This window comes from Diceros bicornis, chromosome 31 (genome assembly GCF_020826845.1).
Source record: "Diceros bicornis minor isolate mBicDic1 chromosome 31, mDicBic1.mat.cur, whole genome shotgun sequence".
In the NCBI taxonomy this organism is placed as follows: Eukaryota; Metazoa; Chordata; class Mammalia; order Perissodactyla; family Rhinocerotidae; genus Diceros; species Diceros bicornis.
In genome coordinates, this window is record NC_080770.1 from 10,592,975 (window position 1) to 10,617,135 (window position 24,161).

General features: G+C 47.4%; 1 long non-coding RNA gene across 1 annotated transcript in view; it reads left to right on the plus strand.

The window, feature by feature from the left end:
- LOC131394959 (uncharacterized) overlaps positions 1-24,161 on the plus strand; it is a 50,626-nt gene that overhangs the window by 17,987 nt on the left and 8,478 nt on the right. The gene's annotated exons all lie outside the window — the stretch shown is intronic.

Here is a 24,161-nt window from a genome sequence, read left to right on the forward strand (position 1 = left end):
TCTTTTCCTCTTCAGTGATTTGATTTAACGGGCTTCCATAGATGTAACATAAACCTTCTTTTTATTTTTATTTTTTATTGCAGTAACATTGGTTTATAACATTGTCTAAATTTCAGGTGTACATCATTATGCTTCCATTTCTGCATAGATTACATCATGTTCACCACCCAAATACTAATTACAATCCATCACCACACACATGTGCCTAGTCATCCCTTTCGCCCTCCTCCCTCCCCCCTTCCCCTCTGGTAACCACCAATCCAATCTCTGTCTCTATGTGTTTGTTTGTTGTTGTTTTTATCTTCTACTTATGAGTGAGATCATATGATATTTGAGCTTCTCCCTCTGACTTATTTCACTTAGCATAATACCCTCAGTGTCCGTCCATGTTGTCACAAATGGCTGGATTTCATCCTTTCTTATGGCTGAGTAGTATTCCATTGTGTATAAATACCACATCTTCTTTATCCATTCATCCCTTGATGGGCACTTAGGTTGCTTCCAAGTCTTGGCTATTGTGAATAACGCTGCAATGAACACAGGGGTGCATGTATCTTTACGAATTGATGTTTTCATGTTCTTTGGATAAGTACCCAGCAGTGGAATAGCTGGATCGTATAACATAAATCTCCTTAGTGAATCAGTTGTAGCCAACCATTATATCTGAGTATGTCCCCATCCTCCCACCCAGTTCTTAATAACTCTCATCTCTATTCTGAGTTTAATTTGTTTCTGAAGGTAGAGGGAAGGGGGCAGGTAACTTCCAGCCTTGGGATGCATTCTTGGATTTTAAGAGGTGATGGAACATCGTATGTGAAGATGAGCTCACTGCTCCAGGCAAAGCTGATTCTGGGCAACGCCCACATAGGTGGAAGCAGGTTTTCTGCAGCTACAATCTTCTGTATCACTTTGCTTGGGCCGCCATAACAAAGTACTACAGACCAGGTGGCTAAACAACAGAAATTTATGTTCTCACGGTTCTGGAGACTAGAAGTCCTAGATCAAGGTGTTGGCAGTTGGTTTCTTGAAGACTTTCTCCTTGGCTTATAGATGATGGTCTTTTCTCTGTGTCTCCATATGGCCATCCCGTTGTGACTGTCTGTGTCCTTCTTTCCTGCTGTTAGAAGGACACCAGGAGTATTGGATTAAGGCCCACTCAAATGACCTTATTTTGACTTAATTACTTCTTTAAAGACCGTATCTTCAAATACAGTCACATTCTGAGATACTGGAGGGTAGGAGTTCTCCAGTTTGGGGGGCACAATTCAGCCCATAACACCTTCTTTCTCATTCAAGTTACCTCATGGTGAAGGGCCAGCCCAGCAACCATACCAGCGGTGTGGTTCTTACATATGGTTACCATGGAAGGCAGCCTCTTGGGTTTTCTGGAAAGGTCTCTGACGTTATTTACTGAGGTCTGTTTTCCTGTGCGTGGCTGTCCTTGCCTGGGCAAGCAGCGTTCCTCCACGCCATGCATTCCCACTTGGTCAGATCAGAAAGCAGCAAATCCAGGGAGTTTCTTTTTTTTTTTTTTTTTTTTTTACCCCATGCAGAATTCCTTGCATAGCAGAGAGCTTGGGAAGGAAGGCCCTGTTTGGGGACAGAGGTCAGGGCTTCAGAGTTCAGGGCTCCCGAGAAAGGGTTAGGCCTTCCTCTGCTAATCTCAAGTTTGTTTGATTAGCCTCTGAATTGATGTACTTAGAATAACCTTTGTCACAACCAATAATTTAATTTAACCCTTGAGCTGTATTTTCTCCCATTTCTACAGTATCGGGGGATTTAGAAAGGAGCAGAGAGGCAAAGTTGGCAAGAGAGAGGGTTCTGTGGCTCTCACTGTCGGGGACAGCTGGCCACTGGGTCCAGCCTGCTCTCCCAGTGGGCACAAGTGGGGACAGAGGGCTCCCCAAGCCCTGCCTACTGCCCTCCTGCTGGAAATGGGGAGAGAGGATGTGACACCCTCCTAGAAATCTAGCAGAATCAAGCCATAAGGGGCACCTGGCATCTCCCCCCCCCCCCTTCTCCTCTGGATTCTGGCTCCCTGGAATGGCCAAATTTGCTGTCACTTTTTATTGAAGTGAAAAACAGTCGAGATTTGAATATTCCCTAACGTCACTTTGGAGGACTTTCAAGAATCATTTCACAGCAAAAACAGAGAAAAGGACAAGATGACATGAGGGCTGGGTCACCCACTTGGAAAGCTGGTTCTAGAAAGAGAAATTTGATTTCACCCTCTGGCCTCATGCACACTGGAAGAAGGGAGTCGGGGGCACTGGACTGGAGGGATGGAGGCCTGGTCCTCATCCAGGATGTCCCCCTCTGCACGGCGACAGGCTCTTAGGGAAACATCTTAATAAAAGAGTCATGAGCAGTCTGGCAACCTTCCAACCCTCCTTGTACCCCAGGCAAAAATGTTGGCCTGACAAAACTGTTTAGAAGATTTCTTAGCACATTTACCACTTTACAGACCCCAAACCACCCGAGTAAATGGATCTCTTTAAAAAAAAAGAAAGCTATTAAAAAATTTCTCCAACTATCTTATTACAGGCAGTGCTGAAGTAGGCACACTTTGTAATCTTAACCGTCGACATTAGTGAAACACTGGTGTGCCAAAAGGCCTAGGAGGTATTATTTTAAAACAATTTTTGTACTGATGTACGCTTTCCTCTTTTCTAAACATGGTCAATTTGGGAAAAGTAAAAAAGGAGAAAAAAAGAAAAGAAGAGCTCTCCTGAGGTCTAGAAAGTGGTTAAAAAGGCCGAGTGAGAGCTCATAACTATGTGCCCTGGGACTGTGGGGGAGACCTGGGGGGAGCACTGGCTGGATGGAGCTGGAGGGGTCCAGTTTTAGTGTGAAGAGGCCTCGAGGCCAAGCCCCACCTTTCCCAGCCCCTGGGCTCTGGCTGAGAAGAATGGAATGTGTGTGCTGACTAGACCTGCTGGGCTGAGGCTGTGGGAGGCAGAGGCCATCCCAAAAAACCACAGGGCATAGTGGGTGAGGAGATAAGAAGGCCAAATGCTTTGTGCTCTTCAGATAACACTGTCTCCTGTAGAGGGGAATTCCCTGGAGCAAAGGGGACTGAAAGAGATTCCAAACTGGTTCCCACCAGGGCTGCTGATTTCTGAGAACCTCTGGGATCTGGAGGCCTTTGAGTAAAACCAAACCTTCTGACCAGGCTTCTCTTTTCTGCTTGGTAGACATTCCCTAGCCCTCACCAGGCCGTCTTCCTCAAATGTACTAGCCGCCTCAGGGCCTTTGCACGTGTTAATTTTTTGCCCAGGAATGCCCGGCCACCCTCTAAGCCAATTACCCCTCAGGATTTGGTGCAGCCCTTCACCCCCTCAGGAAAGCCTTGATCCTAGGCTGGGCCAGGGTCCCCTCTGGAACTCTTCCTCTCCTTCACCAGGTTATAACCCCAGCCTCTAAGAAATCAGGAACCTCCTTACGTGTTGCCAGGTGTTCGTTCCTGGCAGGTAGCTCTTCGGAGGCCTGAGAGTGGGAGAAGGGAGACTCCTGCTATCTGCAAGCACTGGGACTTGAGGGACTCTCTTTGCTGACCCTCGTATCCCCAGGACCCAGCTTGGGCCTGATGCCCTGGGGCTGCTCAGTAAATGTCTGCAGAGGGACTGAATGTTGGACTCACTTTTTTTTTTTTGGTGAGGAAGATCAGCCCTGAGCTAACATCTGCCAATCCTCCTCTTTTTGCTGAGGAAGACTGGCCCTGGGCTAACATCTGTGCCCATCTTCCTCCACTTTATATGGGACGCTGCCACAGCATGGCTTGACAAGCAGTGTGTCGGTGCACGACTGGGATCCGAACCGGCGAACCCCGGGACGCCGCAGCGGAGCGCGCGCACTTAACTGCTTGCGCCACTGGGCTGGCCCGTGGACTCACTTTTGTTGAGCAGCTACCACACAACCGGGCACTTTATATTCCTCATCTCATATAACCTGCACAAGAACCTTGTGAGGAAGGTATTATGTTCATTTCCAGATAAGGACATTGAGGCTGGGCAGGTTCCACGACTTGCCCGAGGTTACACAGCTAAGAAGCGGCAGCAGTTCCCGATTTTCACATTTAAGGTGCATAAGAACCTCTGGGAAGCTGGTTAAAAACGTAGGTTTCCTTGCCTGGCTCCCAGATTTTGATTTTGCATTGAATTTTTTTATTGTGGTAAAATACACATAATATAAAATTTACCATTTTAACCATTGTTAGGTGTACAGTTCAGTGGCGTTAAGTACATTCACATTGCTTTGCCAACAGCACCACCATCCATCTCTAGAACTTTCTCATCTTCCCAAACTGAAACTGTGTCCCCATTAAACAACAACTCTCCATTCCCCCTCTTCCCAGCCCCCGGCAACCACTATTCTATTTTCTGTCCCTGATTTTGACTGCTCTAGGGACCTGTATGAGTGGGCTCATATAGTATGTGTCCTCTTGTGTCTGGCTTATTTCACTGTCATAGCGTTTTAAACAAGGGCCCCTGGTAATCCTCACGTAGGTCTCTGGACCACTCTTTGAGACGTTCTGGTAGAGGCTGGGAGGAGGGTTAGGGGAAATGCCTGGCACAGGCGCTGAGGGCTGGCCTGAGTCAGGGAGCGTGGGCTGAGAGGCAGGAAGCAGGAGGAGAGGGTGATGGTGACAGAGAGGCCCTGGGGTGGACCGTATCTGGTTCCTGGCAGGTATTGCTTAGGGCGGAGTGTTGACCAAGGCCTAAGAGCTCAGGGTGGAAGGACAGAGAGGGACAGTTGTGTGGACTGGTTAGTTCAGAGAGGGTCTGAGAGCTGTGGGTCAAAGGCCAGGGTGAGGAGCCAACAAGGGAAGGCCAGAGCAGGGAAGGAGCCCGGGGTGGGATGGGGTATGTCAGGGCCATAGATGGTGAGAAAAATCAGAGGGGTTGGTGGGCGAGAGCCACATGTGTCAACCCAAGCGGAGGCACCCATGAGAAGCAGGGACCAGATCCCACTCTTGGTCTAGAGGCAAGTGGTGTCGATGGCCTGGGAAGTCGGAGCAGGTGAGTAGGGTCAGATGTGGGAAAGTGGGCGTGTGGGCACAGGGGTGGATATGGAGCCAACCCTTTGCCTCCACCAGGAGATTGCGTGTACTTCCTCTGGAGGAGGCGCCCGTTTATGGGCAGTGGGGCTCTGAAGGAGCTGTCCAGGGCCTTCATTGGGCCTGGGAGTGACATGAGGGGCAGCCCCTTTCCCCCCAGGGAACATCATCAGATGGACCTTCTCTACCTTTCCACCCTTCCTTCATCTGTCTCATCTCTCTCTCTCTTTATTTATGCTTTTCTTTCTTTTCTCTGCTCCCCTTTCCTCTTAATTTCTCTTTTCCCTAACTGCCACTGAATGGAGCTGAGGTACACGTGGAAGGGGCCTGTGCACACACATCACACTCGGTCACCCCCAGTCTCCCGCCCCCCCCCCCCCCCCCCAGCGGGCCTCGGTACTCGTCCGCTCTGCCTCCCGTTGGCTGCCTGGCCCTGCGCAGGTCTCCACCCGTCTCTGCACCTCATTTCCCCCATTTATAGTAATGGTACCCAACACATAGGTCTGTTGTAAGGATTAAATGAGAGAATTCGTGTCAAGGGCTGAGAATAGGGCTTGGCACAGAGAAAGCAGCCAATAAATATCCATTATAACTCAGAAGTTTCTGCAGGAGGTGTGATTTGCCCCAACTTCTTTGTTTTCTCATAGTAATGAGACCGGTAAAGGAGGCGAGGACTTCCAGCCGCGGGTACAGACAGCATTGGTAGCGTGAGTGGGCACCTGGGTGGGTGGTTGCCTGCCAGCTTGAGCCCACGTTGCACCCTCTGCTGGATTTCAGGCTTGTTTTGTTGGGGAGTGGGGCAGCCACTGAAAGTCTAGTTGCTTGAGGGATGGAGGAGTTTTCTGGTAGACAAGTCCCTTTAAGGGAAGACAGATTCAGGGCTCAGCCATTGCAGGGGGAGGATGGTTCTATGTGCAGTCTGATATGGGACCCTCAGATACGTCTTCCTGTGTTTCACGCTTGAGTCCTGTGGAGATGAGGGGGCTGTGAGTCATAGTATGGAAGGGTGGCTTTACCACAGTCTTTGTAAGACGATGGGACCGAGAAACCATACTCTTGTATTTGTTGCCAGAGGCAGAGAAAGAGATGGAGGGTGGGGCATCTTTGGTGCATTGAGGACCCAGGAAATATGGCATGGCTTTGGCCCTTCATGCGTGGTCACAGCAGCACAGTTTCTGGGGTGACACTGCGGTGCCCAGCAAAATGGTGGTGCCCTCACAGACAGTGCAGGTGCGGCCCTGCCTGGTGGCAGCGATTCAGCACCCGAGGAAGGTGGCTGGTGTGGGGCCCCTGGGGGCAGCAGTGAGGTCTTCTGGCAGCTGGGGTGAGGATGGTGGCCATCAGCGGAGGGAGATGCTGCGGCGGAAATCATGGCAGACCCTGCATGGGGGCAAATTGGGTCTGCTTAGGAGGACATGCTAGCAGCTATCTGAGATCTTCTGGAAGTAATGGTGTGTGTGTGTGTGTGTGTGTGTGTGTGTATGTGTGTGTGTGTAAGGGGGTAGGTTTTGGAGGATGTTAGGACCCCACCATAGCTGTCAGAGGCAAGAGTCAATGACATCCGTGTTGTTACTGTCAAAATGGCCCCAACCTTAAGCCCAGACTGGGGTGGCCCAGGCAAACGCAAGTTACACATTTATTGATAAAAGATGTTACCCTTTCTTACTGAAAATTAAAAGTTTTCTCTCTCTGCCAAAAAGTGAGATATAAACTGCTTTTTAACTTTATGAAGTCCTTGATTTTTTCCCTGTGGGTGTGGAGCTGCATCTAGATATCTAGATTTTACTAATGTTTCTTCTCACCTAAATTAAAGCCCTTACCCTCTCTCAAAGGAGAGGCTTGGAGGAGCCCCCCCCACCTCAGGGTCATCACAGAGCTTTCCAGCACCCTGAATGATGTAACCACCAGCCTCTGTGGGACCACAGGCACCCTGGCCCCGCTCCTCCATCCCCACTGTGCCCACCCCTGTGTCCAGTTCACGCTGGGGTTCTCCCCACCTTTGTCCCCGCCTTGTCCTCGAGGGCAGTGGTTCTCAATCGGGGGCGATATCCCTCCCCGGGGACATTTGACAATGTTTGGATACACTTTTGGTTGTCACAACTGGGGCGGGGGTGTGGTTTCCTATTGGCATCTAGTGGGTAGAAATAGATGTTAAGGACTCAATGTTTGTGTCCCGCCCTAAACTGATGTGTTGAAACCCTAATCCCCAATGTGATGTTATTTGGATATGGGGGCCTTTGAGAGGTAATTAGGTCATGAGGGTGGAGCCCTCCTGGTGGGCTTAGTGCCCTTAGAAGAAGAGACACAGAGAGCTTGCGTCCTCTTTCTCTCTCTCCATCATGTGAGGATATAGCCAGAAAGTGGCCGTCTGCAAACCAGGAAGACAGCTGTCACCAGGGCCCCACCATGTTGGCACTCTGATCTCAGACTTCCAGTTTCCAGAACTTTCCACAGTTTGAGCAACCCAGTCTACAGTATTTTTGTCATAGCAGCCCAAACTGACTAAGACACCACGGATGCTGCTAAATGTCCTACAGTGCACAGAACAGCCTCCCACAACAAAGAATTATCCAGTGCAAAGTATTTAAAGTGTTGCTGTTGAGAAACTCCACTCTAGGCTTGCTTGAACTGTGTTTGCAGTCAGAAAGCACTCCCTCAGGACTACCAGCATCCCCATGGCAACGGTACCGACACCTCTGTCCTCATCCCTGCGGCTGCAGGGGGCTGAAGCTCTTGCCCAACAAAAGTTCCTCCCAGATCCTTCTCGTGTGTTGGTGTAAATAAAATTGGAACTTCTTTTAACTGGCAGTGGCTGACCACAGCTGGAGGAGATTGTCTGGCAGGGAGGGCTAGGTCCGGAGGGATTGCAGCAGACGCAGAATTTTGTGTTGTCTATTTATTCTGTTGGATTTCACCAGCTGGGTAAGCCTGGGATCCCTGTGAACAATTTGACTGTTCAGGAGCTTTGTTTATCCCCGAAAGAATAAAGAGATGAGAGATGAAGGTTGGCGGGAGCTGATGTAAATGGGCATTCACAAAATTATTGACCTTGTCCACCCGGGATGACCACCCATCGGACCGGCACTCAGGCCTCCCTCTGTGGCTGTGTGACAAAGCGTTTGGTTAGCTGAGTTTTACTTCTCAATTTTCATGGTTTTTCTGGCTAGAAACTAGAGCTCCTGTATGGGAATTATTCTCTAAACTCTATGAGGTTTTTCCATGTAATTTTTGGTTTATGATCCGGCACTCATACCTGGATGAACTGTGCTTTCTGCTTTCCCCATGTTGTCCACTTTGTGAAGGTTTCATGTGTCACCTTCTCTGTCCCTCACATCTCTCCCCCCTCTGGAATTACCTGTTCCTTCACCTGTGCCCACACAGCACCCTATGCACCCCTCAACCATAGTTGTTACTATAGTCTGGTTATATGAATATAGTCCCAGTGTAATTAATACAACTCACATAATTATCCCCCAATGGGAGAAGATTCTGGAGGGTGGAGACCATGTGTTGTTTACTATTCTTTGAGCTCTTAGCACCTGCGCTATGTTGACCCGAGATCAGGCTTCAGGAAGTGTTTGCTGAGCTGAACTGAACTTCAAAGGAGTGAACTCTAGCCAACAATTTGATGGGGCAAATGGCAAATTTGGGTCACCAAATATATATGGAAGACAGGCTCTGCTTCAAGTTTTAGCAGAGTATGTTGGGAACTGCTTGAGCGTGCATCCATCTCTCTTTTTCAAACAATTACAGCTTATAACATGCTTTCCTCAGTGCCAAAAGTCTTGAGTGTTTCAAGATACATTTTTGGAATGCTGGGCGAGCTGTGGTGGAGACTAGAAGCATCGAGAATTTAAGGTGTTTATAATGTATGCTTTCTAACGAGATCACTGCAAAGTTTGAATTGTAGAATATCTATTTTCTTGTAAAGAAACATGATTATATTATTTTCAAGGGTATACTTTAAATATAATGAATTAGGCTGAGAGGAAGGACCTAGGCTTCGCATTACCACCAAGTAAACCAGGTCTTTTAAAAGAGAAACTAGAAGACGGTAATGAGTATACAAATAATTCATAATTGACGGGCATGTCGTTTGTAAACAATTTATTATCTCACATAGAGTGCTTCTTTATCTTAGTTATGCTGTTAATTTGCTTAGTAGCTTTTGTTTCAATGATTGCAAATACTCATCAGGGGAGTGTTTGAATTAATAAGGTTTTATTTTATTCATCAATCTGACAAGTATTTATGGAATGCCTATTATGTTCTAGGCCCTGGGGATAGCAATGAACAAGACCAAGTCCTTGCCTTCCTGGGGCATTCTAGAGAGACGAGGCATGATAATGGTTGGCAGAAGAGGAGGAAATATCTTGAATGTAGAGCCGATGGAAACCGCTGATGGATCAGAAATGTGGGGTTGGGAGTGAGAGAGAAATCAAGGATGACTCCCATGTTTTTGGCCTGAATAACTGGCTAAGTGGCCTTGCTATTTACTGAATTGGGAGGAACGAGGAGAAAAGGATCTGGAAAGAAAAACCAAAAATTCAGTTTTGGATATGCTAAATTTGAGATACTTAGTAGACAGCCAAGGGGAGATGCCAAGTATGTAGCTGGGTGTATAGTAATCTGGTGTTCAGGGTAGCAGTCCAGGCTGGAGATATAAGTTGGAGGTTATTGATTTCTTCAGGTGGCTTACACAACAGAAATTTATTGTCTCACAGTTCTGGAGGTTAGAAGTCCAGAATCAAGGTGTTTACCAGGGCCGTGTTCCCTCTGAAGGTTCTAGGGAAGAATCCTTCCTTGCCTCTTCCTGGCTTCTGGTGGTTGCTGGCAATCCTTGGCATTCCTTGGTTTATAGCTGTATTGCTCCAAATTCTGCCTCTTCACATGGCTGTCTTCTCTCTGTACGTGTCTGTGTCTTTGTGTCCAAATTTCCCTCTTATAAGGGCATCAATCATTGGATTACAGCCCACTCTTATCCAGTATGACCTCATCTTAACTTGATTACATCTGCAAAGGCCCTATTTCCAAATAAGGTCACGTTCACAGGTGCTGGGGATTAGGACTTGAACAAATCTTTTTGGGGGACATAATTCTATCCACTGCAGGGGCCATCAGCACGTAAATGGTATTTACAGCCATGAGACTGGTTGGCATCAACCAAGAAGAACATGGAGTTGGAGAAAAGAGGAGAACCAAGGATTGAGACCTGGGACTTGCCAACATTTGCGAGCCAGGAAAAAAAAGAGGATGCAGCAAAGGAGACAGAGAAGGAGAAGTGAATGTGGTAGAAGGAAAACCAGGATGGTGTGGGATGTAGAGCAGTGCTCTTCAAAGAGAGGTTCCCTAAACATACCTGTCCACAGACTGTTACTGGTCCATGGGGAGACACGTTCTAGAAATTAAGAGTAGGCATTTAGCAACTTTCCTAGCAATCTGACATTGCCATATCATCCAAGCATGTGCTCATTCTTCTAGCTAGTCATCTGCATTCTCTTTCTCAATAGTATAGATCTGTAATCAATGGGAAATAAAAATTCAAAAATCCTGATCCCTCTCCACAGGTTGAGTAAGTTGGGGACTCAGAAATTCACCTTGGACTTGGCAATGTTAGTGGTCTTGACAATGGAGCTTTTATTGGAATGAAGGGATGGAGGCCTGAGTGGAAGTTGTTGCCCAAGAATGGCAGATGAGGAGAGGATTCAGCGAATACAGGTAGAGCTTTGCTGAGAAGGACAGAGAAATGTGTTGGGAGGAGGAGAGAAAAATGAGGCCAAGGGAGATATTTCCTATTCTCTGAGATGGGGGCTAGGAGACCTTGTCTGCAAGCTCAGGGAAAAGAGTCAGTGGAGATGGAAGGGTAAATGACTCGGAAGACAGGATGTACAGGACTAGAGCCGTCAAGTTGGTGAGAGGGTTGCGAGCCGGTGCACCCTGGAGGGTGGGCCTCAGATGGGAAGGAGCAAGGAAAGCTCATCCTTATTTAAAGTGACGTCCCCAGTTTTAGCACTGAAAGTTCCATGTCCAGGGAAAGCCCAGTTTTGAAACAGAAAGTTCCATGTCCCAGGAATCCCCCCCAGTCCTGGGCAAACCAGGACAGTTGGTCACGCTCCCAACACAACAGGCTGGAAGGGACAGCCAGATGCAGGGAGGCCGAGGGCTTGATGGAGTGAAGATGAAATAGCCTTTGAGGGTGGTATCTATTTTCTTGGTGACATAAGGGGTGAGATCATGAACTAAGAGCAAAGACAGGGAGGGAGGATTCAGGCTGGAGGAGAGAGGAGAAGGTGTGGAATAGCTATCTTGGAGAGAGGGAAAGGAAACTTGCTAAGAAATGGATTAGCATTTCCCAACAGTGCTGGGTGGCAACTTGAGATCTGTGGTCATAAATCTAAAGTGATATCAGTCAGGGTGATTGTGGGGTGTATACTCTGCAAAAATCCAAATGGCTAACATTCTGTTATAATTAACTTGTTGGAACATAAGACACTATTGTGTTGTCCTGGAATACTGTGAAAATGGATACATCATTAGAAACACATTCCTGGTCTGTAGGACTTGGAGATGAAAACAGAACAGAAGCCAGCTCTCTGAGAGTAAATTATCAACACCTTCACCTTTGCCTTCGATTTCTTCCATTAGGGGCTGTTCACAATTATAGTGCAACCTGGTCACGTTGTCCAAACGCTTTGTAACCACGTCACTCTTCCTTTCATCTTCTGCAGAAGCACTGCAGTGGCTTGCTTATGCCGAACACTTCTTTGCAATTAGAAATTACAATAATTTGCACAAGCAACAATTTAACACGAATGGAAATAAGAGGTCATTGCCAGGCTTGATTCCACTGATCTTCATGTTAAAAGAGTTCAGCTGGACGGCCGATTTTCATGTATTCAGCCCACTCTCTTGGCAGATTTTAGATAACAGATATTTAATCAGAGTAGGTGATTCGAGAAGTAGCAAAGTATATGGATTTGGAGTTAGAAGACCTGGATTCAAGTTATCCACCTACCGTATATTGATCAGGTGACCTTATGAAGCTCATCGAACTTACAAAATTTAGTTTTGTCATAAAAATGTGGCCAAAACTACTTGTGCTGGCTGCTTCAGGGGGTGTAAGGACTTCATAAAATCTGTAAATGAAGGTGTTGTGTCAGACGAATGTGGGCTGTTGCTCTGATTATTTGCAGTGTTGTTCTGGGACTCTCTTCAGTAGTTTCCAGTTCTCTGGCTGTGATAAATAGGAACAGAGAAAACTGCTGATCCACTGGGCATGGCCACTGAGCTTTGAATAACTGTCACTAATAAGGGAGGATGAGGTGCTGGACTAGACACCAGAGATGAAGTGAGATGGGGGGGCAGGGGTGGTGGGAGTGAGGCACAGGAGGATGGCCGGGCAGGGGAATTGTGTAAGACATGGCGAATTCTGAATGTGTACCGAAAGTGGAGTAGTTCCAGGCGTTGGCAAGCCCTAGGTGCCGCCTTAAAATGGAATTGCTGAAATAATGTCCTGGGCACTCTGTTTTAGAATGCAGAGGGCAAAGAGGTCATTTTAGAAAGACTTCTATTTAAAAATTTAAGCGTCCATCACTTAAAGGTTTCACCTTCAGCGATTCAGGAAATTCTACTCTATAAAGTGACTCATTCATTCCCTAAGGGTTCCGCATAGCCAGGGTTTTACTGGGCCAACCGCAGAGACATCAATTCCTGGAAGATTGTTCCCATTTTGTCTGGACTATAACTTGGAAGTAATATTTTTGAATTCTCAATTATAGAGAACTCAAAATACTCTTTAGAAATTAGTTCTAAAATCCTTAGGTGTTGTCCTTCTCCTACAATTGCCTATGACAAGTGGAAACGTATGATCTCCTGATTAATTACTCTAAATGTACTTAAAAAGGCAAATTAGAGTCCAATTCTGCCACAACACAGACCCCTTCCCTCCAGGAAATCCATGACCACCTTACCTCCAGTGAGGGGGAGTCCTGTGTTCTTGTTTCCTTGATCTTAGCAGCTGACTCTACCCTAAAATTCCACTGTCCTCATGTCTCTCTAAAGCTCAGAGCTTGGCCTCTTGCTCTTCTCTCACTATCCACTAAAGAAAGTTTTTTTCCCCCCAATCACTTTTTAAAGATATCACAAAAACCAAATTCTTATCAATTATTTCATGCAACTCAAAACTGTTTAAAGTGAAAAGTGAGTCACGCCCACAGCTCCCCCCCGGAGTAACCCTCACTGGGCCTGGTATACACTTGCTCTGGGAAAGCTCACCCAGGCTGAAGGCTCTGGAATGATGTCTATGGATTCAGGTCTCCACTTCCAGTTCCTGATACTCCAGTATTACCTTTCTACAGCACATTGTCACCAGAGTTGCTCATTTTAGACACAGCAAGTCTTCAGATTTGTTGGCAGTACTCACTTCTATAGCCACTGTGACCTGCAAGAGAGGTTTCCTGTATGTAGCCTTGGGAATTATTTTTGACCTCTGCATGCCTCCGTTTCCTCATCTGTAACAAGTGGCAGGTTAGGACACCATGATCCCTCAAGCACTCTTGAGGACCCATCTCCGTGTCTAGCCTCTTCCCCCTGAATTAATATTTCTGGTTTCTTTTTCTGCTCTTGTCACTTATTGCCCAGCAGAAGGGCTTGTGTGGAGGTGCGGAGATCAGGAGCGCTGGAGTCACCTTCTGGGTGACTAGCGGTGTGACCCTGCCAATCACTTGGCCATTCTGGACCTTGGTTTTCTCATCTGAGAAGTGAGGGACCAGGACCGTTTGATCTCAAGGAGACTTTCTGGTTTTGACACCTCGTGATTCTCATGACCTCCTCCTACCCAGGGGTGACCAATCTGATCCTGAGGGAACAGTCAGCTCAGGGTAGGCACAGACTGGTGATAGTAGGTTTTGGGCAGGGGACAGACTGGGGAAGCTGGACCCTTTTCCAGAGCCCCTGAATCAGTTCCTCGTGGTCTGACTTCATTTTTTCATTGAAGTGTTGTGAAATCCTAGAACATCACCCACACCCGCTTTCAACTCTGAGTACATTTGTGGTACATTCCAACACCATTCCAACACCAAGTATGAGCGATTTGGAGATACCCTCTCACCTCTGAGCTGGGGAACCCTGTTCCTTGTCCTTGCGTGGGGTTTTGAGGGGACTAGGATAACCAACCGTCCTGGTTTGCCCTGGGCTGTCCTGGTTTTAGCATGGGACATCCTCCTGATGTCCCAGGAAATCCTTCAGTCCACACCAGGATGGTTGGTTCCCCTACCAATGTTCCACATCAGGGCCTGGTCGACTTCCTTAGTGGGCTGGGCCATAGTTAAATAAGGGAGCCAGCAGGGCAGTGAAACTCAGAATCAGCTAGAGTGCTTGAGAGATGGAGATTCCTAGGTCCCACCCTGGAGAGTCTGATTCAGTAGGTCTAGAGTGGCGACCAGGAATTTGCATTTAATAAGGTCACTGGTGAGTCTGGAGCAGGTAGTTCGGGTACCATACCTTGAGAGACACACGCTGTGCTGGGGGCAACGGAGGAAACAGAGCCAGCTCCTGCCCTCACGGAGCTTCTAACACAGGCAGGAGAAGCCAGGTTGGAAGCTAACTAACTCTGAGTTGCAGGAGAATGAAATAAGAGCTGTAACATGAGTAACATGAGTACCAGCCAATTTTTTTCCACCTCCCACCCTCCAAAGTAATTCAGTGCTTACAAAGCTTGTTTTTGTTCATTATGAGGGTCGACTTAGCATTTTTCAGCAGAGGGCCTGCAGGGAGGGTGTTAGTTGCAAGAAATGACCATTCCCTGCAGCTTACGTCAGGGTCTCCTGTCTCAGAACCACCCCTGCACCGTGCAACCCCTCTGGTGAGGAGACCGAGGAGCACCATCTCTAAGGCCCATTGCAACTCTGACCTTCTGGCATGGGAGGGTGATGAAGCAGTCCCGTTCTTGTTCTTGGTAGGCAGCTGTCATTAATGTTGCTTATAAGCTAAGTCTTTTTCCAAGGTGAATTGATGAAGAGTCCTCAAGGGCACTTAGTTGTAGGGATGATGTGAAAAGGATCTGGAGGTCGGGTAGCCTGTAAAGGGCTTATTCACTAGGATCAGGGATGCTTGCTCATCTCTGCTGCCAAAGGACCAGGTGGCAGAGGTGTCCCTTAGAGGGGAGAGGAACAGAATGATGGCTCCACAGGCTTTCAGACAAGGCAGGGCAGCGGCTGCAGGATGCAAGGTTGATGGGCTCCTGGGGTGACATGCCACCACTGAGGTTCCAGGGAGACAAGCCTTGATGGTGAGCCTGGAGCTATGGGGCCGTGCTTCACAACTGGCCAGGATTATCCATCAGGCTCCTCAAGCTGGTCTGAGAGCCTGGGCTGAGGGGGGCTGTCTTGCTCTGTCTGGGCTGCTATAACAGAATACCATAGACTGGGTGGCTTGTAAACAACAGAAATTTATTCCTCACAGTTCTGGAGGGTGGAAGTCCAAGATCAAGGTGTTGGCAGATCTCGTTTCTTCTGATGCCTGTCTCCTTGGCTTGCAGAAGGCCTCCATCTCTCTGTGTCCTCACATGGTCTTTCCTCTGTGCACGTACATCCCTTGGGTCTCTTTGTGGGTCCAAATTTCTTCTTCTTATAAGGACACCAGTCAGATTGGATCAAGGCCCACCCTAACAGCCTCATTTTAACTTAATCACCTCTTCAGAGGCCCTGTCTGCACATACAGTCACATTCTGAGGTAATGGTGGTTAGGGCTTCAACATATGAATTTTGATGGGGACACAGTTCAGCCCATAACAAGGGCCAATCTCAGGGCCAGGATCTCTGAGTGTCAGACAGAAAAGGGCTACCTTAGGGAAGCTAGAAGTGAAAGTGGGGCCCAAGCATGTCTAGGGGGTCAGTGGGCGATACTGTGGCTGCCCACGCAGCCCAGCCCATTGGACCTGGCCATGGTGCCAAGGGCAGTGTGTTTAGTATCACAATCAGATGGTTGGGTTTGCCTTGGCCCCAGCCTGGCAGGTGTGGTTGAGATTAGCTCCAGGGGTGGAGTGAGGAGGTAAGTGTGGGAGATACTGAAGGGGAAGAGCGGACGGTGGCTCTAGAAGGAACATGAGGGTCACATCCCTGTGGATTGGGGGAGCAAAAGAAAAGGTAAAGTTGGGGAGGCAGGACTGGACCAACCCCTGGCCCAGCCCATTAAGGCTCCCAAGACTCTTGTTTCCCTTCAGGGATCAGGAAACCCTTTTAAGGAGACATGATAAGTGTTCCAGCGTAGGTTTCAGGCCATCTAGGGCCTTCTAGTGGATCCATCTGATGTATTTCCTTATGAAGTGCAAATCTGAGCCTTTGGCAGAGATCCAGGTAGCCAGGGTGTGGGTCCTCAACTTCTTGGAGGCTTTTTAGGACAGGGCCAGAGCCCAGCATGGGGGCAGGCATTCAGTTCACTGTCTATCCCAAGAGGAGCTTGTGAAGGTCACTTGTCAAGCCTCCTTCATTCCTTTCTCCACCCCCTCCACTCCTCCTCCCTCTCCCACTATTTTCTTCTTTTCCACAAGGGTCTTCCTGAGCTACTTTGTGGATCTCCTCATTATTCTGGCAGATCTGTCCCTGCAGACCCTGAAAGCCTGGATTCTCAGACTCAGCATCTTTTTACCCATCGTCCCGTTCTGATTTTGGCTGAAGGAGGGGTCCTGAGGATGGCATCCTGGGGATTGTTGCTGGAGTGAGGGTCAGCCATTCCAGCTCCCACCATGAAACATTCCAGTTCCTTCAGCTTCATCTCAAGGCTGTCTCATTTTCAGCTTCTTAGTCACATCTCGTGTTGTTATTTAAATAGTTTGGTTTTTGATAGTCTCTCTGTTCATGGTCATTCTGAGGGTGCTGGGGGTTGTAGATAGTATCTTTTCAAACTCTTTGGTAGCCTCAGAATTAACTTAGAGTTTCTGACTGTGCCCGTGGCAGAGTGTATTTAGATATAGTCCTCTTATTGAGATGTGTTCCTGGGGCAGAGCCCCCTAAAACCAGACCTAGATTTCAAACTACACTTCCTGCTTCCAGACTCTTCTCAAGTCACACGCTCCTCTGGAGGGACTGAGGCACTGTTGAGAACTCTCTCAGCTCCTGTGGACACCAGGTTGTAACCTTCTTGGAAGGCAGTGGTATAGTGCCAAGTTCAAGTCCTGGGTTCAAATCCTGGCTTGCTGTTGACTAACTGGGTCTCCTGGGGTGTTTCTAAGCCTCAGTTTCCTCATTTCTGAGTTGTTGTGTGCTGGACACACATTAAAATAAATCAATAAATTATGGCTAATTTTATTCTTATTCTTATTTTCATTCATTCAACTTCCTCAGCCCACACGATATTGAATATAGTGGTTTTCCCTGGAATGAGGATAAGGTGGAAGAAATTACTCTGGGGTCACAATGGTCATCAGAGGAGCTGATGAATGACAAATTGAACAAGGGCATTAATGGCCAATTTTAAGGCATTGCTTGATGACAGATCAATCTGAATTGTGGGATAAAGTGAAGACAGGTTTAAAATATCTTAAGCACTCCTTCTGACATGTCAAGATAATGCTGTTTACCCCTCTGGAAATGCAGTATGTAGATGTGGATGGGGTTTGGAGGTGGGATGCTCCTGGGACATCTGACTTTGTTTTGGGCAGTGGATGGGCATAGAGCTTTCATATTATTCCTCCAAAATTTGCTGATTAAAACCTCATGTGTCCCGTTGTGTGAGCATAGGAAGAGCTCAGACTCAGGGTGCAGCTGCTGTCATCAATCTCTGTCACCCCCCCAGCATGGGAAGTCTTAGATGAAGGCCAAATAAAAATATGGCAGGGATTGTGAAGGCTCTAATGCAGCAGCCACTGGGTGACTGCTCTGACAATGCCTTCCTACCTTCCTTGCTCCCCAAATAACAGCAGCTAGTAAGAAACTACAGGAATCCAACAGACACCCCCCCCAATCCACTGATGCATGGAGTCATAGCCCCTCTCTCTAGACAATGTAATGAAACAGGCCGTGGGGCACAGTGGGTAGGACTTCAGCCTCCACAGTGGGGCTGCCTGCACCTGGTTCCGACTCCCCCACTTACAAGCTGTTCTTCCTTAGCCTCAGTTTCCCTCTTGTTAAACATGGGAATAATTAAGCTGTGTGTATCATAGTATTGTTGTAAGGATAAGATGAGATTATAAATGTGAAATGCTGGGCATGCAGGAAGTACCCAGTAAGTGTTACCTGTTATTGTTATTGCTGTCTTCGGAGTGGGATTTGTGATCTGCCTGGAGACCTCTTAAGGATATATTGCTAATTGTCTGTCACAGGCCCTGAAGTGTCATCCCTCCTGTGAGATTAACTTTTGTTGAGACTAAAGGCTTTTGGTCTTCTAGAGAGTCTTATTAATAAGCAACCACTCCAAGCAATCTAGCAACTATCCTGCCAGGCAGCTGGCTGGGCAAGGACCTGGGATGGGCATAAGGTGAGTGTCTGGGGATGGGGAGGGCCCTGGAAGAGATAACAGGGCCGAGGACAGTCTTTCTCTGACCTGACATTTTGCCCTGGGTTTTCGTTCCTCAAAAGCCTACTGTATTGGTTTTCTTTAAACTGAAGTCTCACCCCCAGGATTGTTCTGAAGTTTTGGTGGAGGAGAGATGAGTTGAAGCCCACCCTTGGCAAGTGGAGGTGGTACCACTGATCCGCAGCTAGAGAGGCCGGCTCAGATGTTGGCTCTTCCTGGAACTTTGAACTCATCTCTCCACCAACCTTCTCCATGACTACTTTTTTTTTTTTGTGAGGAAGATTGGCCCTGAGCTAACATCTGCCAGTCCTCCTCTTTTTCTTTTTTTTGCTGAGGAAGACTGGCCCTAGGCTAACATCCATGCCCATCTTCCTTCACTTTACATGAGACGCCGCCACAGCATGGCTTGACAAACGGTGTGTTGGTGCGTGCCCGGGATCCGAACCGGCGAACCCCGGGCCACCGCAGCAGAGCGTGCACACCCAACCGCTGGCGCCACCAGGCCAGCCCCTCCATGACTACTTTTAAAAATGTGATGAGCTTGATATTTACTTCAGTAGCATCTACTGAGTGTCTGCTGCTGCGCTATGTGCCCAGAATGCAAGTATGAGAGATGTCTCAGTCTGTAAGTCCAACAAGCCTAGGGCTGGTGATTCTGGTACCTCTCCACTGACAACTTCCTGTCTCCTCCCTGGTGGAGGAGGGCGAGGAGGGCGTTCCTGGCACGGAGACAGCAGGAGCAGAGGCTCAGAGGTGTAACAATGTGTGGTGCATTCAGGAAGTGAGTGGCACAGTGTGGTTAGAGGAGCAGTGGGTGGGTCAGGCATTGAGACCAGGGAGTCCTTATCTTTGGGGAGTGGGAACCCCTGGAGGTTTTTCCTTTTTTCCAAAGTGACAACCTGATTTGAGGATTAGCAGAGGTCTTTTTTTTTTAAGTTGAAGTCACATTGGTTTATAATATTATATAAATTTCAGGTGTACATCATTATATTTTGACTTCTTTATAGACTGCATCATGTTCACCACCAAAAGTCGAGTTGCCATCTGTCACTGTACACATGTGCCCCTTTACTTCTTTGGTGCTCCCCACCCCCCTTCCCCTCTGGTAACCACCAATCTGTTCTCACTGGAGGTTTTTATAGAGGGAAATGACACGAGCTGACTTTTGTTTTTATCGTAATAAAAATAACAGCAATCAAAAAGATCAACATTGGGCACTTTCTTTGTGATAGGCATTAGCTAAATGCTTTAACATGAGTTATCTCATTTAATCCCCTGTTACAGATGAGGCTGGGAGAGTTCACAAAGCCCAACAATGTAGCTGGGACAAACCCGTGTCGTCCAACTCCAGAGTCCTTGCTGTTAACTGCTCCTCAACCTCCCTGAACCTCAGTGTCCTCATCTACAATTTCTGCCTCATAGGGTTGTTTTATTAAATGAGAGAATATATGTAAAGTGCTTGGCACATTGTAATGCTCAATAAATGTTAGTCCTTGTTGTTTTTGTTATTGTTGCTATCATCCGTTTTAGAGAACACTGGGTGGGTGGGTGGGTGGTGCCTTTACCTTTGAAACCACATGGGCTGGCACAAGTAAGCTGGGCTAATAAAGCCACTCCCGCCAGAGCAGATTGCTGAATAGGGTGCAAGGCCAGCATCTGCCTGCGCCTCCCTGGTTGCCATGGTTACCGATCTGGGCACCTGGTTCTCTCTCTGTTGCTGGTGCCTCTCCAGCTCAGGTCTGGATGACGCTGTTCCACCCTGGCATCATTCCATGACTGCTTCTCTGAGGTTGCCTCCTGCACTCTCTGGTTTCAGGTTTTTTTTTTTTAATTATTTTATTGAGGTCATAATAATTTATAACATTGTGAAATTTCAGATGTATGTTATTATTTATCAGTCATCATATATATGTGCCCCTTTACCCCTTTCGCCCACCCCTCAACTCCCTTCCCTTCTGGTAACCACTAATCTGTTCTCTTTGTCCATGTGTTTGTTTATCTTCCACATATGAGTGAGATCATGTGGTGTTTGTCTTTCTCTGTCTGGCTTACTTCACTTAACATAATACCCTCAAGTTCCATCTATGTTGTTGCAAATGGGACAGTTTTCTCTTTCTCTATGGCTGAGGAGTATTCCATTGTATATATATACACCACATCTTCTTTATCCATTCATCAGTTGTTGGGCACTTGGGTTGCTTCCACATCTCGGCTATTGTGAATAATGCTGCAATGAACATAAGGATGCGTAAGTCTCTTTGGATTGTTGATTTTAAGTTCTTTGGATAAATACCCAGTATTGGGATAGCTGGGTTGCATGGTATTTCTATTTTTAACTTTTTGAAGACTCTCCATACTGTTTTCCATAGTGGCTGCACCAGTTTGCATTCCCACCAGCAGTGTATGAGGATTCCCTTTTCTCCTCATCCTCTCCAACATTTGTTATTTTTTGTCTTGGCAATTATAGCCATTCTAACAGGAGTAAGGTGATATCTCCTTGTAGTTTTGATTTGCATTTCCCTGATGATTAGTGATGTTGAACATCTTTTCATGTGCCTATTGGCCATCTGTATATCTTCTTTGGAAAAATGTCTGTTCGGATCCTCTGCCCATTTTTCGATTGGGTTGTTTGTTTTTTTGTTGTTGAGTCTGTGGTTTCAGTTTTGCTTCAGCTGAGCAGGGGCAGACCCCACAGGTGGCAGAATGGAGGATGAACTGGAGGCATCAAAGAGCAGGAGGCTGTTTAAAGTCTCCTGGGGAGACAAGATGAAGGCTAGAAGGGCACCAGCCATGGGAAGGCGGAGAGAGGACAACTTTAAGAAGTATTTTGAATTTAGAATTGATACAATGTGGCCATCTAACACAGGAGGAGAAGAGAGAGGAAGAAGTGAAGAATAAATGATACTTCTAACTTGAATGACCTGATGGTCCTATTGGATTCCCTTTCTATGCTTCTCCCAGTGGATCTTATCCATTCCTATGGCTTTAAATACCAATTCTAGGCTGCCAATCTCCAAATTCCCAATTCCCTGAGCTCCGGCCTTGAATACTTAACTGCCTGTTGCCCTCTTCACTTGGATGTCGCTACAGCATTTCAAATTCAGCATTTTCAAAATGGAACTTCACAAATGATTTGCCTTCCTCACTCCCAAACCTGCTTCTCCATCTCAATCAATGGTACAACTCTCCCTCATGTTCAAGCTGGAAAATATGAGCAGCATCCCACTTCCTCACCCCTCATATCCCACTCATCAGTAAGTCCCATCATTTCTACCTTGGGAATATATCACAAGGGAAATACATCACTTCTCTCCATCTGCACTGTCATCATCCTAGGCCAAGGCACCCTCATCTCTCACCTGGGTGACTGTGAGTCCACACTGCCTCCCCACTGCTACCCTGGCTCCAAATTCCAGCCACAGTGATTTTTTAGGAACACAAATTTGATTGTTAATCCTGTAATGTTGTGATTTGTAAGAAATATATAGTTGGTCATTTCTCATATATATGTTCGGTCTTCATCCACAGTTCCTGGCTCACAGCTCCCAAAACCTTTGGAGTTTCCTAAGTGTTGAGAGTGATGAAGGTGTCTTTTGTTACATTAATGAGGTGACTTTTGGACCTCACCCAAGGGTGGGGACCAGCCATGTGGTCAGAGGATTGGAACTTCCAGTCCCACCGCCCCATTTCTGGGGAGGAAAGGTGGGGCTTGAGGTTGACTCAATTGCCAACAGTCAATCATGACTATGTGATGAAGCCTCCATAAAAATCCCAAAAGGGCAGCTCGTGGCCTTTTCTTCTGAGAGCTTCCACGTTGGGGAACCAGAACGTGCCACTGTGCTGAGCCCCAAGCTCCACGAGGACAGAGATCCTTTGTTCGGGACTTTGCCCTATGTATCTCTTCATCTGGCTGTTGACTCATATCCTTTAATAGCCTTTGTAATAAAGGGGTAATCTAGTGAGTGAATGGGTTTTCTTGAGCTCTGTGAGCCATTCTAGCAAATTAATTGAACCCGAGGAGGGGGTTGTGTGGGGATCTGTGATTTATAGCCAGTTGGTCAGAAGTACAGGTAACAACCTGGGCTGGTGACTGGCATCCTGAGTTGGAGGGGGTCGTTGGAACCTCCAGTTTGTAGCTGATTGGTCCAAAGCACAGGTAACCTGGGCTTGTAGCTGGCATCTGAAGTGGAGGGCAGTCTTGTGAGACTGAGACCTTTACCTGTGGAATCTCATTCTGTCTCTGGGTGGATAGTGTCAGAATTGAGTAAATTCTTGGACAAGCTGGCATCCGAGAACTGCTTAGTGGTGTGGGGAAGCCTACACACACACACACACACACACACACACGCACACACACACACACACACACACAGGTTGGAATTGGGTTCAGGAACCCTTTGCAATCCTCTTACCCAAAGACTTCGAACTGCACTTAGCATAACAACCACCACCATCCCATGGCTTACCGGCTCTACGTTGGATCTCAGCTTCATCGGACTTTCCTCCTTCACTCACTCTTCTTTTGCCTCACTGGCTTCCTTGTGGTCCCCATAGCAAGTCTTTCCTTCCTCAAGTTCTCACCTGTGCTTCACCATCGTTCCCACTGTCTGGAATGCTCTGCCTCCTCTTTGCATGGCCGGCTTTTTCTCATCCTTCAAACTTCAGCCTAAATGTTCCCTCTTGGATCACTGCCCATGACCTAAGGAGGTTCCACATCCTTCTCAAAGTCCTCTTTAGCCAATCATTTCATTGAGAGCTTGTGCTGATCACAACTTGAACATTTTTATTTGTTATCTTGTTTTTTGTTTGTCTCCCCCACTGGATGTCAACTCCATGAGAGCAGCCTGGCACCTAGAAGATGCCAATAGGTATTTATTGAATTAATGAACAGGTGGGTGATGGGGGTATGCACCTAGGTAGCACAGAGGGCCAGGAGAACGTTGACATTCAAGGGGTGGGCAGAGGGGCTGTCAGGAGACCTGAGAATGAGGGACAGGGGGGTAGAGTCAGTAACCGAGAGGAGTGACATGTTGGTTGGTGATGCTTTTGGCTTCAGGTAACAGCAAAACTGTCCAGTGGTGACGTAGACAAGAGGGATTATTTTTCTCATAGTCAGGATGTTCAGTAGCAAAGCTCTGCCCAGTGTCACTGAGGTCCTCTTGGCCTTCCCTCAGCTTTAAGTATCACATCCTCACATGGCTGAGTTCAAAGACAGGAAACAGGGAGCATCGTGGGGCAGACATTCTCCTCACGTGTCTCCCTCTTATTGGTGGTGGCATAGTGGGGTGGTGGAGGGGTTGTCCCCAGAAGACCCCAACCGGTCTCCTCCTATATCCCACTGGTCAGAAAGGACACATGCTCGCCCTTAGACCAGGGCTGTGCCCATCTTGCTGAAATAAAAGAATCTCTTTCCTGTCCTTTAACAAAGTTGGGCTTCTGCCAGCTAAGGAGAAGGGGAATGGTAAACAATGAAGAGTGCTTGCCCTAAGCACGTTTCACAAGGAGGAGTTTTTTTCTGTTGGGTTAATTAATGCAAGGAGGTCAAATGGGATGGGTATTGAGAAGGGGGCCACTGGATTTGATGCTTAGAGAC